The sequence below is a fragment of the Oncorhynchus mykiss genome, chromosome 2, assembly GCF_057628025.1.
Source record: "Oncorhynchus mykiss isolate SJ-2025 chromosome 2, ASM5762802v1, whole genome shotgun sequence".
In the NCBI taxonomy this organism is placed as follows: Eukaryota; Metazoa; Chordata; class Actinopteri; order Salmoniformes; family Salmonidae; genus Oncorhynchus; species Oncorhynchus mykiss.
Window position 1 is genome coordinate 99,933,945 of NC_143023.1, and position 18,345 is coordinate 99,952,289.

An 18,345-nucleotide genomic window follows, 5' to 3' on the forward strand; every position below is an offset into this window, starting at 1 on the left:
GTAATCTAACACAGTGTTGATTTGGCTGTAATCTAATACAGTGTTGTTTTGGCTGTAATCTAATACAGTGTTGATTTGGCTGTAATCTAATACAGTGTTGATTTGGCTGTAATCTAATACAGTGTTGTTTTGGCAGACTATTATATAATAGGGTTTCTTTCAAACAGTAGGAGATGGAGTTTTTAAAAACATATTTTAAGAAAACAGAAGAGGGAATTTTGGTAACAATTTACTGAAAGCATCCGGGTATAATGCTTTTATCTTTCACCCATTTCCCACCCAAAACACACCCTGTTCCAAGGCAATTGACAACAAAATAAAATCCACTATACATGAATATAGTCTACAAACATTGCATCCCAATCAATATTACCTCAGTAAACGAAATCACATTCAAAGCCTTGAAAACAACAACTGAATACAGAAAATAAAATCAAATAGAACAGAACGTGATGAACAGAGGATAACTTCAATCACTTCCTGGTGTGGACCACTTTGACCTTTCTGAAATCAAGGTTAGCTTCCGACTGCTGAGGTAACAGTTCTGAGTAAACGTTAAACTCTATCCCTTCTCTCTCCCTCCCCTAAGTGTCTGACCCATATTCCCAAAGCAGACCTGCCTGACCTGGGTTCTTAAGTCCTAGTCATGTGAGACTGAGTAGTTTCCACCTGGGAGACGCTGGGGGGGGGGGGGGGGGGGGGGGGGGGCTGCCTGGAGTAAAGGTTATTTATAAAGTCGAAGTCTGGGTCAGGTGCTAAAGCACTGAGTAAACGCCACCCGAACCAAGTGGTTTTCCTGTGATCTCTAATCCATTTGGCTCTGACCCACTGGCCACAGACTGTCGGCTCAACGTCTAGTTTTAATTTACATTTCGTTGAGTTGTCAACTCATTTGAATTCATTTTTAAATCAGCAACAATGTCAAGATTGTAATTTAGGTTCAAAGTCGGGTGAAAAAAAGACAACAATTCCTGAAATGTCTTTATGTTGTTGACTTTTTATGTTAACGACTTTTTGTAAATCCAATCAATTTTTCACATTGACTCAATGTCATCACATCAACAAAAAACAAATGTTGAAATGACGTGGAAACTATGTTAATTCATCCAGTATGTCCCCAGTGGGTACTGTCTGCATGTTAGCCTGGGCTGGCAGGTTGACTTACTGAAGAGGAGGAGGAGGTGGAAGAGGAGAGGGAGGGGGAGGAGGAAGAGGAAGGTGTCTCCTCTGTAACACTGACCTCCTGGAAGAGCCTAAGAGGAGGAAGAAGAGGAGAAGGAGGAGGAAGCTGCCTCCTCTATAACACTGACCTACTGGAAGAACCTAAGAGGAAGAGGAAGATGAGGAGGAGGAAGAGGATCGGGAAGAGGTGGAATAGGAGGAGGAGGAGGAGGAAGGAGCCTCCTCTGTAACACTGACCTACTGGAAGAGCCTAAGAGGAGGGAGAGGAAGACGGGGAGGAGGAAGAGGATGGGGAAGAGGTGGAATAGGAGGAGGAAGAGGAGGAGGAGGAGGAAGGAGGAAGACGAGGAGGAGGAAGGAGCCTAAGAGGTGGTGAATAATGCCAGCTCCCTGTCCTGTCCCGACCTGTCCCGACCTGTCCTATCCTGACCTGACCTGTCCTGACCTGTCCTGCACACTAACCACCAAAGCTTGGTTTGGCTCCCACTCAGCTTATACTTACTTACCTGTACATGCACAGTTCGTGCCCACATAGCAGGCTATTATTACTGTAATGCCCATTTAACATGTAGTTTAGAAGTAAATACCTGGGCATATGTGTACTGTCATATAGAAAGACAACATAACTTGTGATATAAAGTGTTAACAACTACATACTACCAACTACATACTACCAACTACATACTAACAACTACCAACTACATACTACCAACTACATACAACCAACTACATACTACATACTAACAACTACATACTACCAACTACATACTACATACTAACAACTACATACTAACAACTACATACTACATACTACCAACTACATACTACATACTAACAACTACATACTACCAACTACATACTACATACTACCAACTACATACTACATACTACCAACTACATACTACCAACTACATACTACATACTAACAATTACATACTACCAACTACATACTACATACTACCAACTACATACTACATACTACCAACTACATACTACCAACTACATACTACATACTACCAACTACATACTACCAACTACATACTACATACTACCAACTACATACTACCAACTACATACTACATACTAACAACTACATACTACCAACTACATACTACCAACTACATACTACCAACTACATACTACATACTAACAACTACATACTACCAACTACATACTACATACTAACAACTACATACTACCAACTACATACTACATACTACCAACTGCATACTACATACTAACAACTACATACTACCAACTACATACTACATACTACCAACTACATACTACATACTACCAACTACATACTACCAACTACATACTACATACTAACAACTACATACTACCAACTACATACTACATACTACCAACTACATACTGCATACTACCAACTACATACTACCAACTACATACTACATACTAACAACTACATACTACCAACTACATACTACATACTAACAACTACATACTACCAACTACATACTACCAACTACATACTACCAACTACATACTACATACTACCAACTACATACTACCAACTACATACTACATACTAACAACTACATACTACCAACTACATACTACATACTACCAACTACATACTACCAACTACATACTACATACTAACAACTACATACTACCAACTACATACTACATACTACCAACTACATACTACCAACTACATACTACATACTACCAACTACATACTACCAACTACATACTACATACTAACAACTACATACTACCAACTACATACTACCAACTACATACTACCAACTACATACTACATACTAACAACTACATACTACCAACTACATACTACCAACTACATACTACCAACTACATACTACATACTAACAACTACATACTACCAACTACATACTACATACTACCAACTACATACTACCAACTACATACTACATACTAACAACTACATACTACCAACTACATACTACATACTAACAACTACATACTAACAACTACATACTACCAACTACATACTACCAACTACATACTACCAACTACCAACTACATACTACCAACTACATACTACATACTAACAACTACATACTACCAACTACATACTACATACTACCAACTACATACTACCAACTACATACTACATACTAACAACTACATACTACCAACTACATACTACCAACTACATACTACATACTATTACTTGAATTCTGTGAAGCATTTATTTGGGCTGCAATCTGAGGTGCTGTTATCCCTAATGAACTTATCCTCTGCAGCAGAGGTAACTCTGGGTCTTCCTTTCCTGTGGCGGTCCTCATGAGAGTCAGTTTCATCATAGCGCTTGATGTTTTATTGTGACTGCACATTTTCTGTATTGACTGACCTTCATGTCTTAAAGTAGTGATGCAGTCACGTCCTGACCTTAGTTCCTTTGTTTTGTCTTTTGTTTTAGTATGGTCAGGGCGTGAGTTGGGGTGGGTTGTCTATGTTAGTTTTTCTATGATTTTCACTTTTCTGTGTTTGGCCTGATAAGGTTCTCAATCAGAGGCAGCTGTCTATCGTTGTCCCTGATTGAGAACCATATATAGGTAGCCTGTTTTCCTTTGTGTTTTGTGGGTGGTTATTTTCAGTCTTTGTGTGTCTGCACCAGATAGAACTGTTTTCGGTTGTCATTTTGTTGTTTTGTGTTTTTGACGTGTTCAGTTTCTTATTAAATAAGATTAACACTAACTACGCTGCGCTTTGGTCCTCCTCTCTTTCTCCTGAAGACGATCGTTACAGATGTACTGTCGTTTCTCTTTGCTTATTTGAGCTGTTCTTGCCATAATATGGACTTAGTCATTTACCAAATAGGGCTATCTTCTGTATACCCACCCCTGCCTTGTCATCAAATCAAATCAAATTGATTTATATAGCCCTTCGTACATCAGCTGATATCTCAAAGTGCTGTACAGACACCCAGCCTAAAACCCCAAACAGCAAGCAATGCAGGTGTAGAAGCCCGGTGGCTAGGAAAAACTCCCTAGAAAGGCCAAAACCTAGGAAGAAACCTAGAGAGGAACCAGGCTGAGGGGTGGCCAGTCCTCTTCTGGCTGTGACGGGTGGAGATTATAAACCTAGAGAGGAACTAGGCTATGAGGGGTGGCCAGTCCTCTTCTGGCTGTGCCGGGTGGAGATTATAACAGAACATGGCCAAGATGTTCAAATGTTCATAAATGACCAGCATGGTCAAATAATAATAATCACAGTAGTTGTCGAGGGTGCAGCAAGTCAGCACCTCAGGAGTAAATATCAGTTGGCTTTTCATAGCCGATCATTAAGAGTATCTCTACCACTCCTGCTGTCTCTAGAAAGTTGAAAACAGCAGGTCTGGGACAGGTAGCATGTCCGGTGAACAGGTCAGGATTATATAGCAACAGGCAGAACAGTTGAAACTGGAGCAGCAGCACAGCCAGGTGGACTGGGGACAGCAAGGAGTCATCATGCCAGGTAGTCCTGAGGCATGGTCCTAGGGCTCAGGTCCTCTGAGAGAAAGAGAGAAAGAGAGAATTAGAGAGAGCATACTTAAATTCACACAGGACACCAGGAGAAGTACTCCAGATACAACAAACTGACCCTAGCCCCCCGACACATAAACTACTGCAGCATAAATACTGGAGGCTGAGACAGGAGGGGTCAGGAGACACTGTGGCCCCATCCGACCCCCGGACAGGGCCAAACAGGAAGGATATAACCCCACCCACTGTGCCAACCCAGACAGGAAGACCACGTCAGTGACTCAACCCTACTCAAGTGACGCACCCCTCCTAGGGACGGCATGAAAGAGCACCAGTAAGCCAGTGACTCAGCCCCTGTAATAGGGTTAGAGGCAGAGAATCCCAGTGGAAAGAGGGGAACCGGCCAGGCAGAGACAGCAAGGGCGGTTCGTTGCTCCAGAGCCTTTCCGTTCACCTTCACACTCCTGGGCCAGACTACACAACACAACTGATTGGCTTGAAAGCATTAAGAAGGAGATACATTCCAGGTGACTACCTCATGAAGCTGGTTGAAAGAATGCCAAGAGCGTGCAAAGCTGTCATCGAGGCAAAGGGTGGCTTCTTTGAAGAATCTCAAACATAAAATATATTTTGATTTGTTTAACACTTTTTTGGTTACTACGTGTGTTATTTCATAGTTTTGATGTCTTCACAAATATTCTACAATGTAGAATGTTGACAGTGACTATGTTATTGGGGAGTGTTGACAGTGTCTGTCTTATTGGGGAGTGTTGACAGCAACTGTCTTATTGGGAAGTGTTGACAGTTTGTTACATAGGTGATCAATTTCTACAATTTTCAATCTGATTATTTTTGCTAATCTATTTCATAGAACGTTATCGTTGCTCATTCCCAAAAGATGGTGAGATAAAATATTAGATTTTATTGTCTGCTTGCCTTGGTGTAGAAATTGGCTTTGTCACACAGGTATAACAAATAGCTAACCCGTATAGATGGTAGTGTGAGGAAACTAGACAACCTGACACCAATCATTACATTTAAAAAAAAACTGCTATGACAAAAATATGACCCAAGGACCTGTAGACTGTAATATCAGGTTGGGTCTGTGGGTCTGTGGGTCTGTGGGTCTGTGGTCCATTGGACCCTATTCTCATCTCCTTTAAACACTGTTCTGTTCAAGTTAAACCACAAACCAGCCTCATGTCCTACACTGGTTTGTAGTTCCTCACAACACTTTTCCATTCAATGTGCATTTCAATGTGAGTCTACTGTCTCTTGTTCCCGAGTCTCCGGAGTGTCCTGTCTCCTAGGTCTCCTGTCTCCTAAGTTTCCTGTCTCCTGAGTGTGTGTGTCTCTCTGTGTGTGTGTGTGTGTGTGTGTGTGTGTGTGTGTGTGTGTGTGTGTGTGTGTGTGTGTGTCTCTCTCTCTGTGTGTGTGTTTGTGTGTGTGTGTGTGTGTGTGTGTGTGTGTGTGTGTGTGTCTCTCTCTCTGTGTGTGTGTTTGTGTGTGTGTGTGTGTGTGTGTGTGTGTGTGTGTGTGTGTGTGTGTGTGTGTGTGTGTGTGTGTGTGTGTACGTGTGTGTGGTGTGTGCGTGGCTGAGTGTGTGTGTGTGTGTGTGTGTGTGTGTGTGTGTGTGTGTGTGTGTGTGTGTGTGTGTGTGGTGTGTGCGTGGCTGAGTGTGTGTGTGTGTGTGTGTGTTCGTGTGTGTGTGTGTGTGTGTGTGTGTGTGTGTGTGTGTGTGTGTGTGTGTGTACGTGTGTGTGGTGTGTGCGTGGTGTGTGCGTGGCTGAGTGTGTGTGTGTGTGTGTGTGTGTGTGTGTGTGTGTGTGTACGTGTGTGTGTGTGTGTGTGTGTGTGTGTGTGTGTTCGTGTGTGTGGGTGTGTGTGTGTGTGTGTGTGTGTGTGTGTGTGTGTGTTATTATGGGAGACCCTGGCTCTGACGTACTTCCTTAGTACCACCTTCTGTTCTTGTGGAGTTTCATACGCTGTGCTTGTTGTACTGCTCTCTGGTGGGAAACTTTGATGTCATCAACCACGGCACTGCAGGACACACACACGTACGCGCACACACATATACACACACAGACTGTGGCGAACGTAGTGCCTCAGGGTGCCATTATTATTGGTGTGGTGCCCATGTGTTGGTAGTGTCCAGGGGGTGAGGGCTGGGGGAGGGGCTGCACCTGGGTCCCAGCAGGCTGATTGGTTAGTTTGGTCATGTGGAATGTCACCATCTGGTCCCCATGTAGGTCTGTCTACTCTCTCTCTCTCTCTCTCTCTCTCTCTCTCTCTCTCTCTCTCTGTGTGTCTCTCTGTCTCTCTCTCTCTCTCTGTCTCTCTCTCTCTGTCTCTCTCTCTGTCTCTCTCTCTCTCTACTCTCTGTCTCTCTCTCTCTCTACTCTCTCTCTCTCTGTCTCTCTCTCTCTACTCTCTCTCAATTCAATTCAATTCAAGGGGTTTATTGGCATGGGAAACATGTGTTAAACAATAAAGACATTACAAATGTAATATTACATATGTACAGTGTTTACACAATGTACAAATAGTTAAAGTACACAAGATAAAATAAATAAGCATAAATATGGGTTGTATTTACAATGGTGTGTGTTCTTAACTGGTTGCCCTTTTCTCGTGGCAACAGGTCACACATCTTGCTGCTGTGATGGCACACTGTGTAATTTCACCCAGTAGATATGGGAGTTTATCAAAATTTGATTTGTTTTCGAATTCTTTGTGGATCTGTGTAATCTGAGGGAAATATATCTCTCTAATATGGTCATACATTGGGCAGGAGGTTAGGAAGTGCAGCTCAGTTTCCACCTCATTTTGTGGGCAGTGAGCACATAGCCTGTCTTCTCTTGAGAGCCATGTCTGCCTACCGCGGCCTTTCTCAATAGCAAGGCTATGCTCACTGAGTCTGTACATAGTCAAAGCTTTCCTTAATTTTGGGTCAGTCACAGTGGTCAGGTATTCTGCCACTGTGTACTCTCTGTTTAGGGCCAAATAGCATTCTAGTTTGCTCTGTTTTTTTGTTAATTCTTTCCAATGTGTCAAGTAATTATCTTTTTGTTTTCTCATGATTTGGTTGGGTCTAATTGTGCTGCTGTCCTGGGGCTCTGTAGGGTGTGTTTGTGAACAGAGCCCCAGGACCAGCTTGCTTAGGGGACTCTTCTCCAGGTTCTTCTCTCTGTGGGTGATGGCTTTGTTGTGGAAGGTTTGGGAATCGCTTCCTTTTAGGTGGTTATAGAAATTAACGGCTCTTTTCTGGATTTTGATAATTAGTGGGTATTGGCCTAATTCTGCTCTGCATGCATTATTTGGTGTTCTACGTTGTACACGGAGGATATTTTTGCAGAATTCTGCGTGCAGAGTCTCAATTTGGTGTTTGTCCCATTTTGCGAAGTCTTGGTTGGTGAGCGGACCCCAAACCTCACAACCATAAAGGGCAATGGGCTCTATGACTGATTCAAGTATTTTTAGCCAAATCCTAATTGGTATGTTGAAATGTATGTTCCTTTTGATGGCATAGAATGCCCTTCTTGCCTTGTCTCTCAGATCGTTCACAGCTTTGTGGAAGTTACCTGTGGCGCTGATGTTTAGGCCAAGGTATGTATAGTTTTTTGTGTGCTCTAGGGCAACGGTGTCTAGATGGAATATGTATTTGTGGTCCTGGCGACTGGACCTTTTTTTGGAACACCATTATTTTGGTCTTACTGAGATTTACTGCCAGGGCCCAGGTCTGTCAGGGCCCAGGTCTGTCAGGGCCCAGGTCTGTCAGGGCCCAGGTCTGACAGGGCCCAGGTCTGTCAGGTCTGTCAGGGCCCAGGTCTGTCAGGGTCCAGGTCTGTCAGGGCCCAGGTCTGTCAGGGCCCAGGTCTGTCAGGGTCCAGGTCTGTCAGGGCCCAGGTCTGTCAGGGCCCAGGTCTGTCAGGGCCCAGGTCAGGGCCCAGGTCTGTCAGGGTCCAGGTCTGTCAGGGCCCAGGTCTATCAGGTCTGTCAGGACCCAGGTCTGTCAGGGTACAGGTCTGTCAGGGCCCAGGTCTGTCAGGTCCCAGGTCTGTCAGGGCCCAGGTCTGTCAGGGTCCAGGTCTGTCAGGGCCCAGGTCTGTGAGGGCCCAGGTCTGTCAGGGCCCAGGTCTGTCAGGGCCCAGGTCTGTCAGGGCCCAAGTCTGTCAGGGCCCAGGTCTGTCAGGGCCCAGGTCTGTCAGGGCCCAGGTCTGGCAGAATCTGTGCAGAAGATCTAGGTGCTGCTGTAGGCCCTCCTTGGTTGGTGACAGAAGCACCAGATCATCAGCAAACAGCAGACATTTGACTTCGGATTCTAGTAGGTTGAGGCCGGGTGCTGCAGACTTTTCTAGTGCCCGCGCCAATTCGTTGATATATATGTTGAAGAGTGTGGGGCTTAAACTTGCATCCCTGTCTCACCCCACGACCCTGTGTGAAGAAATGTGTGTGTTTTTTGCCAATTTTAGCCGCACACTTGTTGTTTGTGTACATGGATTTTATAATGTTGTATGTTTTACCCCCAACACCACTTTCCATCAATTTGTATAGCAGACCCTCATGCCAAATTGAGTCGAAGGCTTTTTTGAAATCAACAAAGCATGAGAAGACTTTGCCTTTGTTTTGGTTTGTTTGCTTGTCAATTAGGGTGTGCAGGGTGAATACATGGTCTGTTGTATGGAAATTTGGTAAAAAGCCAATTTGACATTTGCTCAGTACATTGTTTTCATTGAGGAAATGTACGAGTCTGCTGTTAATGATAATGCAGAGGATTTTCCCAAGGTTACTGTTGACGCATATTCCACGGTAGTTATTGGGGTCAAATTTGTCTCCACTTTTGTGGATTTGGGTGATCAGTCCTTGGTTCCAAATATTGGGGAAGATGCCAGAGCTAAGGATGATGTTAAAGAGTTTTAGTATAGCCAATTGGAATTTGTTGTCTGTATACAGTGCCTTGCGAAAGTATTCGGCCCCCTTGAACTTTGCGACCTTTTGCCACATTTCAGGCTTCAAACATAAAGATATAAAACTGTATTTTTTGTGAAGAATCAACAACAAGTGGGACACAATCATGAAGTGGAACGACATTTATTGGATATTTCAAACGTTTTTAACAAATCAAAAACTGAAAAATTGGGCGTGGAAAATTATTCAGCCCCCTTAAGTTAATACTTTGTAGCGCCACCTTTTGCTGCGATTACAGCTGTAAGTCGTTTGGGGTATGTCTCTATCAGTTTTGCACATCGAGAGACTGAAATTTTTTCCCATTCCTCCTTGCAAAACAGCTCGAGCTCAGTGAGGTTAGATGGAGAGCATTTGTGAACAGCAGTTTTCAGTTCTTTCCACAGATTCTCGATTGGATTCAGGTCTGGACTTTGACTTGGCCATTCTAACACCTGGATATGTTTATTTTTGAACCATTCCATTGTAGATTTTGCTTTATGTTTTGGATCATTGTCTTGTTGGAAGACAAATCTCTGTCCCAGTCTCAGGTCTTTTGCAGACTCCATCAGGTTTTCTTCCAGAATGGTCCTGTATTTGGCTCCATCCATCTTCCCATCAATTTGAACCATCTTCCCTGTCCCTGCTGAAGAAAAGCAGGCCCAAACCATGATGCTGCCACCACCATGTTTGACAGTGGGGATGGTGTGTTCAGCTGTGTTGCTTTTACGCCAAACATAACGTTTTGCATTGTTGCCAAAAAGTTCAATTTTGGTTTCATCTGACCAGAGCACCTTCTTCCACATGTTTGGTGTGTCTCCCAGGTGGCTTGTGGCAAACTTTAAACAACACTTTTTATGGATATCTTTAAGAAATGGCTTTCTTCTTGCCACTCTTCCATAAAGGCCAGATTTGTGCAATATACGACTGATTGTTGTCCTATGGACAGAGTCTCCCACCTCAGCTGTAGATCTCTGCAGTTCATCCAGAGTGATCATGGGCCTCTTGGCTGCATCTCTGATCAGTCTTCTCCTTGTATGAGCTGAAAGTTTAGAGGGACGGCCAGGTCTTGGTAGATTTGCAGTGGTCTGATACTCCTTCCATTTCAATATTATCGCTTGCACAGTGCTCCTTGGGATGTTTAAAGCTTGGGAAATCTTTTTGTATCCAAATCCGGCTTTAAACTTCTTCACAACAGTATCTCGGACCTGCCTGGTGTGTTCCTTGTTCTTCATGATGCTCTCTGCGCTTTTAACGAACCTCTGAGACTATCACAGTGCAGGTGCATTTATACGGAGACTTGATTACACACAGGTGGATTGTATTTATCATCATTAGTCATTTAGGTCAACATTGGATCATTCAGAGATCCTCACTGAACTTCTGGATAGAGTTTGCTGCACTGAAAGTAAAGGGGCTGAATAATTTTGCACGCTCAATTTTTCAGTTTTTGATTTGTTAAAAAAGTTTGAAATATCCAATAAATGTCGTTCCACTTCATGATTGTGTCCCACTTGTTGTTGATTCTTCACAAAAAAATACAGTTTTATATCTTTATGTTTGAAGCCTGAAATGTGGCAAAAGGTCGCAAAGTTCAAGGGGGCCGAATACTTTCGCAAGGCACTGTATATGATCATTTCATTGAGGATACCATCAACACCACAGGCCTTTTTGGGTTGGAAGGTTTTTATTTTGTCCTGTAACTCATTCAATGTAATTGGAGAATCCAGTGGGTTCTGGTAGTCTTTAATAGTTGATTCTAAGATCTGTATTTGATCATTTATATGTTTTTGCTCTTTATTCTTTGTTATAGAGCCAAAAAGATTGGAGAAGTGGTTTACCCTTCTATCTCTCTCTCTCTCTCTCTCTCTCTCTCTCTTCTTCTTCTTCTCCTGGTCCCCATGTAGTCCTGGCTACTCCCTCTCCCTCTCTCTCTACTCCCTCTCCCTCTCTGCTCTCTCTCTCTCTCTCTCTCTCTACTCCCTCTCTCTACTCCCTCTCTCTCTCTACTCCCTCTCTCTCTCTCCCTCTCTCTCTCTCTACTCCCTCTCTCTCTCTCTACTCCCTCTTTCTCTACTCCCTCTCTCGCTCTCTCCCTCTCTCTCTCTCTACTCCCTCTCTCTTTCCCTCTCTCCCTCTCTCTCTCTCTCTACTCCCTCTCTCTCTCTCTCTCCCTCTCTCTCTCTCTCTCTACTCCCTCTCTCTCTCTCTACTCCCTCTCTCTCTCTCCCCTCTCCCTCTCTCTCTCTCTCTCTACTCCCTCTCTCTCTCTCCCTCTCTCTCTCCCTATCTCTCTCTCTCTCTACTCCCTATCTCTGTACTCCCTCTCTCCCTCTTTCCCCCTCTCTCTCTCTCTCTCTTCTCCCCCCCCCCTCTCTCTCTCTCTACTCCCTCTCTCTCTCTCTACTCCCTGTCTCTCTCTCTCTCCCTCTCTCTCTCTCTCTCTCTCTCTCTCTCTCTCTCTCTACTCCCTCTCTCTCTCTCTCTCTCTACTCCCTCTCTCTCTCTCTACTCCCTCTCTCTCTCTCTCTCTCCCTCTCTCTCTCTCTACTTCTCTCTCTCTCGCCCTCTCTCTCTCTCTCTCTCTCTACTCTCTCTCTCTCTCTCTCTCTCTTTCTCTCTCTCTCCCTCTCTCTACTCCCTCTCTCTCCCTCTCTGTTCTTCTTCTGGTCTTGGATATTACTCGCTGCCAGAAGATAGGCTAGTTAGGCCTTGTCAAATCACACATGATCATGAAGATGAAAGGTTTGTTTAATATTTAAAGGGCATATCTTATTATTCTTCACTTTTTCATTTTAGAGGCCACCTTTTCTAGTTACTTATTTTCTCCTCATCTCTCTCTTCCCTCTCTCCTCTCCTCTCCTGCCTCTCTTCCCTCTCTCCTCTCCTGACTCTCTTTCCTCTCTCCTCTCCTGACTCTCTTTCCTCTCTCCTCTCCTGACTCTCTTTCCTCTCTCCTCCCCTGCCTCTCTTCCCTCTCTCCTCTCACGCCTCTCTTCTCCTCCCTCCTCTCCTGCCTCTATTCCCTCTCTCCTCTCCTGACTCTCTTTCCTCTCTCCTCTCCTGCCTCTCTTCCCTCTCTCCTCTCCTGCCGCTCTTCTCCTCCCTCCTCTCCTGCCTCTCTTCTCCTCCCTCTTAATGGTTAATTATACATATCAGGGTGCACCAGGAGTGGCATTCATCATTGTAGACTGTCATAATCAATGACATTTCAACAAAAGCAAAACACAGATATGCAAATAGGAAACCATTAACATTTGCATTGCTTGATTGAATAATCACCTGGTTGTCAAAATACTGTAATGAACAAAGAGTGATGCAAAGGCCAGGGTGAGGAGAGTGTATATATTTCCTCCTGGGTCATTCAGCTCAGATGTGTGTGTGTGTGTGTACATCGGTGTGTGTGTGTACATCGGTGTGTGTGTGTGTGTGTGTGTGTGTGTGTACATTGGTGTGTGTGTGTGTGTGTGTGTGTGTACATCGGTGTGTGTGTGTGTGTGTGTGTGTACATCGGTGTGTGTGTGTACATCGGTGTGTGTGTGTGTGTGTGTGTGTGTGTGTGTGTGTACATTGGTGTGTGTGTGTGTGTGTGTGTGTGTACATCGGTGTGTGTGTGTGTGTGTGTGTGTACATCGGTGTGTGTGTGTGTGTGTGTACATTGATAATATGTTTCTAAAACGTCTTTGTTGTTGTTTGATGCTGAACCAAATATTTGGTCTAAAGTAGTACACTATATAGGGAATAGGGTTCTATAGGGCTCTGGTCTAAAGTAGTGCACTATATAGGGAATAGGGTTCTATAGGGCTCTGGTCTAAAGTAGTGCACTATATAGGGAATAGGGTTCTATAGGGCTTTGGTCTAAAGTAGTGCACTATATAGGGAATAGGGTTCTATAGGGCTCTGGTCTAAAGTAGTGCACTATATAGGGAATAGGGTTCTATAGGGCTCTGGTCTAAAGTAGTGCACTATATAGGGAATAGGGTTCTATAGGGCTTTGGTCTAAAGTAGTGCACTATATAGGGAATAGGGTTCTATAGGGCTTTGGTCTAAAGTAGTGCACTATATAGGGAATAGGGTTCTATAGGGCTCTGGTCTAAAGTAGTGCACTATATATGGAATAGGGTTCTATAGGGCTCTGGTCTATAGTAGTGCACTATATATAGGGAATAGGGTTCTATAGGGCTCTGGTCTATAGTAGTGCACTATATATAGGGAATAGGGTTCTATAGGGCTCTGGTCTAAAGTAGTGCACTATATATAGGGAATAGGGTTCTATAGGGCTCTGGTCTATAGTAGTGCACTATATATGGAATAGGGTTCTATAGGGCTCTGGTCTAAAGCGGTGCACTATATAGGGAATAGGGTTCTATAGGGCTTTGGTCTAAAGTAGTGCACTATATATGGAATAGGGTTCTATAGGGCTCTGGTCTAAAGTAGTGCACTATATAGGGAATAGGGTTCTATAGGGCTCTGGTCTAAAGTAGTGCACTATATAGGGGATAGGGTTCTATAGGGCTCTGGTCTAAAGTAGTGCACTATATAGGGAATAGGGTTCTATAGGGCCCTGGTCTAAAGTAGTGCACTATATAGGGAATAGGGTTCTATAGGGCTCTGGTCTAAAGTAGTGCACTATATATAGGGAATAGGGTTCTATAGGGCTCTGGTCTAAAGTAGTGCACTATATAGGGAATAGGGTTCTATAGGGCTCTGGTCTAAAGTAGTGCACTATATAGGGAATATGGTTCTATAGGGCTTTGGTCTAAAGTAGTGTACTATATAGGGAATAGGGTTCTATAGGGCTTTGGTCTAAAGTAGTGCACTATATAGGGAATAGGGTTCTATAGGGCTCTGGTCTAAAGTAGTGCACTATATATGGAATAGGGTTCTATAGGGCTCTGGTCTATAGTAGTGCACTATATAGGGAATAGGGTTCTATAGGGCTTTGGTCTAAAGTAGTGCACTATATATGGAATAGGGTTCTATAGGGCTCTGGTCTAAAGTAGTGCACTATATAGGGAATAGGGTTCTATAGGGCTTTGGTCTAAAGTAGTGCACTATATAGGGAATAGGGTTCTATAGGGCTCTGGTCTAAAGTAGTGCACTATATATGGAATAGGGTTCTATAGGGCTCTGGTCTATAGTAGTGCACTATATATAGGGAATAGGGTTCTATAGGGCTCTGGTCTATAGTAGTGCACTATATATAGGGAATAGGGTTCTATAGGGCTCTGGTCTAAAGTAGTGCACTATATAGGGAATAGGGTTATATAGGGCTCTGGTCTAAAGTATTGCACTATATAGGGAATAGGGTTCTATAGGGCTCTGGTCTAAAGTAGTGCACTATATAGGGAATAGGGTTCTATAGGGCTTTGGTCTAAAGTAGTGCACTATATATGGAATAGGGTTCTATAGGGCTCTGGTCTAAAGTAGTGCACTATATAGGGAATAGGGTTCTATAGGGCTTTGGTCTAAAGTAGTGCACTATATATGGAATAGGGTTCTATAGGGCTCTGGTCTAAAGTAGTGCACTATATAGGGAATAGGGTTCTATAGGGCTCTGGTCTAAAGTAGTGCACTATATAGGGAATAGGGTTCTATAGGGCTCTGGTCTAAAGTAGTGCACTATGTAGGGAATAGGGTTCTATAGGGCTCTGGTCTAAAGTAGTGCACTATATATAGGGAATAGGCTGCCATTTGGACCAGTGACCGAAGGATGAAGATGTGGTGGGGGTAAGTAAGACGATCAGAGAAGCAGGACTAGAGGTGTTAGCAGCACATTGACCCTCTGCACTGTGTTGCCCTCAGCCCTGCCTCAGATACACCTAGTTAGATAGATCACTGTAGAAAAAAAACATGAGGGAAAACAGCTTCAGGGTGGCTGAGCTGACATTGACACGTCATTACCAGTTGCTAGGCAACGCAACGTTAATTTAGATGTGTGACGGAGATAGCCCTATTCACTTTTCTCCAAAATGTCAAAGTTGTACCGAAAAAAATGACAGGATTATAGCCCAAAATAATAATTTCCTCAAGCTTTCCTCTAAAGACATTTTATGGCTGATCTATGCTTTTATCAAGACTTCAAAAGAGACCCCCAAAAATGATTTTGATTAGGTTGCTTTGTGTGAACTAAGGTTACAGATCTACCGTTCAGGGGTGGCTAAGCTAGCCATGTTGCGTCTCATTAGCACGAGTACCATACCTGAGGCAACACTTTGACCTGGTTTTATTTTGTAAATTATTTTCTTAACTCTTTCTTGAACTGCACTGTTGGTTTAAGGGCTTGTAAATAAGCATTTCACGGTCAAGTCTACACTTGTTGTATTCGGGCTCATGTGACAAATAAAGTTTGAATTTGATTTTTGTTTCGTTTACTGGTTACCAGGGTTACAAGTGTGTCACAAATGGAACCCTATTCCCTATGTTTCCTGGTCAAAAGTAGTGCACTACATAGGGAACACAATGTAGGGTGCCATTTTGGACGAAGAAACAGTCACACTATTGATGGGTTTGTTTCGCATGCTCAAAACTCTTTATAAGTAACGAATAAGATCATCAATAAACAGAAAGACAACAAGGGATTGGTTAAATAAATAAAAACATGTTAATTGGTAAGTGCTTATAAATGTTTATATAATGGTGTTATAAACCATTATACAGGTTGTCAATACTTATCTATGTACACTATTTATAAATAGTTTATTGGTCTTTTAAAGATAGGATGTATGTCATGGGATTGTCAGAGGTGCTGTGCATGAATGGAAACATGCAGATTGCCCCGAGGAAGATGATTCTGGAACGTTACAAATGAAATAACCAAAATAACCTAAATGTAACAGTACAACTTCAGACCGTCCCCTCGCCCATACCCGGGCGCGAACCAGGGACCCTCTGCAGACATCAACAACAGTCACCCACGAAGCATCGTTACCCATCGCTCCACAAAAGCCGCGGCACTTGCACCACCGCTAACTAAGCTAGCGTTTCACATCCGTTACCTAAAGGACAAAATGGACAAACAAACGGTCAGATGACATTCTCTCCTCTCTGCTGGACTCAGATGAGAAGTGACAGGAGATTGACTGGGAAGTCAATGCGTAGAGAATTCCCATGAAGGAACAGGGAATCAGAAAGTGAGAAAACAACAAGAAAACAACCTTTTGGAACATTTTATATAAATAAACCTTATTCTACCAACGGTTGACTGAAAACACAGGATATTATAATTTACATGAACAACCTGGGGGATAGGGGAGATGAGAGGCGATGAATGAGCCAATTGGAGGATTAGGTTTTAGGTGGTCATGGTTGTTTGAGGGTCAGTTGAGGAATGTTTATAACGGCGTCATAAACCATTATACATGTTATCAATACACCGGGTTAACACCACTACTCTTGAAACAAGAGTTACGTGACCACAGAGCCATCCTACACAGAGCAACGTCAATGTCTCCAATCACAGCCCTTGGGACACCAGGGTCTAATTTGGGGGAATAGTGCCCCCTACTGGCCTACTGTAATAATGACAATAAAGGAAAAAAACTGCAACACCAGAGTTGACAAGAAGATGGCAATATTGGACAAGTAAAAATATGTAATTAGCTCAGCCTGCCTAGCTACATTTATTGACAGTAAAGTTAGTAATACTTGAATTTCAGTGTGAATAAAACGTATATATATTTTTTTTCAGTAGCCGTCACGTGTACTGAGTTGAATCGATTACAATATAATTCCCGTAACATTACGGTAGTCCTAATTCTGTTCGCAAAACATTCAAGAACTAGCGGAAAATAAGTGTTGGTTGCACTTTAGCTTGGGTTGAGTAAAGACCAGTGGCGTAAAGAAAAATGACTTTAAAGTACTACTTAAGTAGTGTTTTGGGGTATTTGTACTTTACTTCACTATTTATATTTTTGACAACTTTTACTCCACTACATTCCTAAAGAAAATAATGCACTTTCTACTCGATACATTTTCCTTTTCACCAAAAAAAGCACTAGTTACATTTTGAATGCTTAACGGGACAGGAAAATCCCTGGTCGTCCCTACTGCATCTGATCTGGCTGACTCACTAAACTAAGTTCTTAAATAAAGAAAAACAAGAAAATGGTGCCGTCTTGTTTGCTTAACATCAGGAATTTGAAATTATTTATACTTTTACTTTTGATACTTAAGTATATTTGAAAACAAATACTTTTAAAAACGTTTACTCAAGTACGATTGTCCTGGGTGACTCTCTTTTACTTGAGTCATTTTCTATTAACCCTCCTGTTGTGTTCGTTTGGTGTTAATTAATTCTGTGTTTCAGGTCCAAAATGACCGCCCCATTATAGCTGATTATAAATCCATAATAATACATATATTATTACCTAATGTTGTGTTACATCGTTTTAGCAATTTAAGTTCTTGTCAACATTAGAAGATTTGAACTTCTATTTGCTATTTATGACCTGTAGGCCTCATTGACCTGAGCTCATACAACTCGTTTTTGACTACAACAAATACTCAGATGAAAAATATCGTGCTATTTATCAGTCTACTTTGTTTAACAAGGACTCTCTCCTCCTCACCAGTGTCATGGTCAAATATATAATTTTTTAATTTAACCTTTATTTAACTAGGCAAGTTAGTTAAGAACAAATTATTATTTTCAATGACAGCCTTGTTCAGGGGTAGAACGACAGATTTTTACCTTGTCAGCTCGGGGATTCGATCTAGAAACCTTTCCGGGTACTGGCCCAAC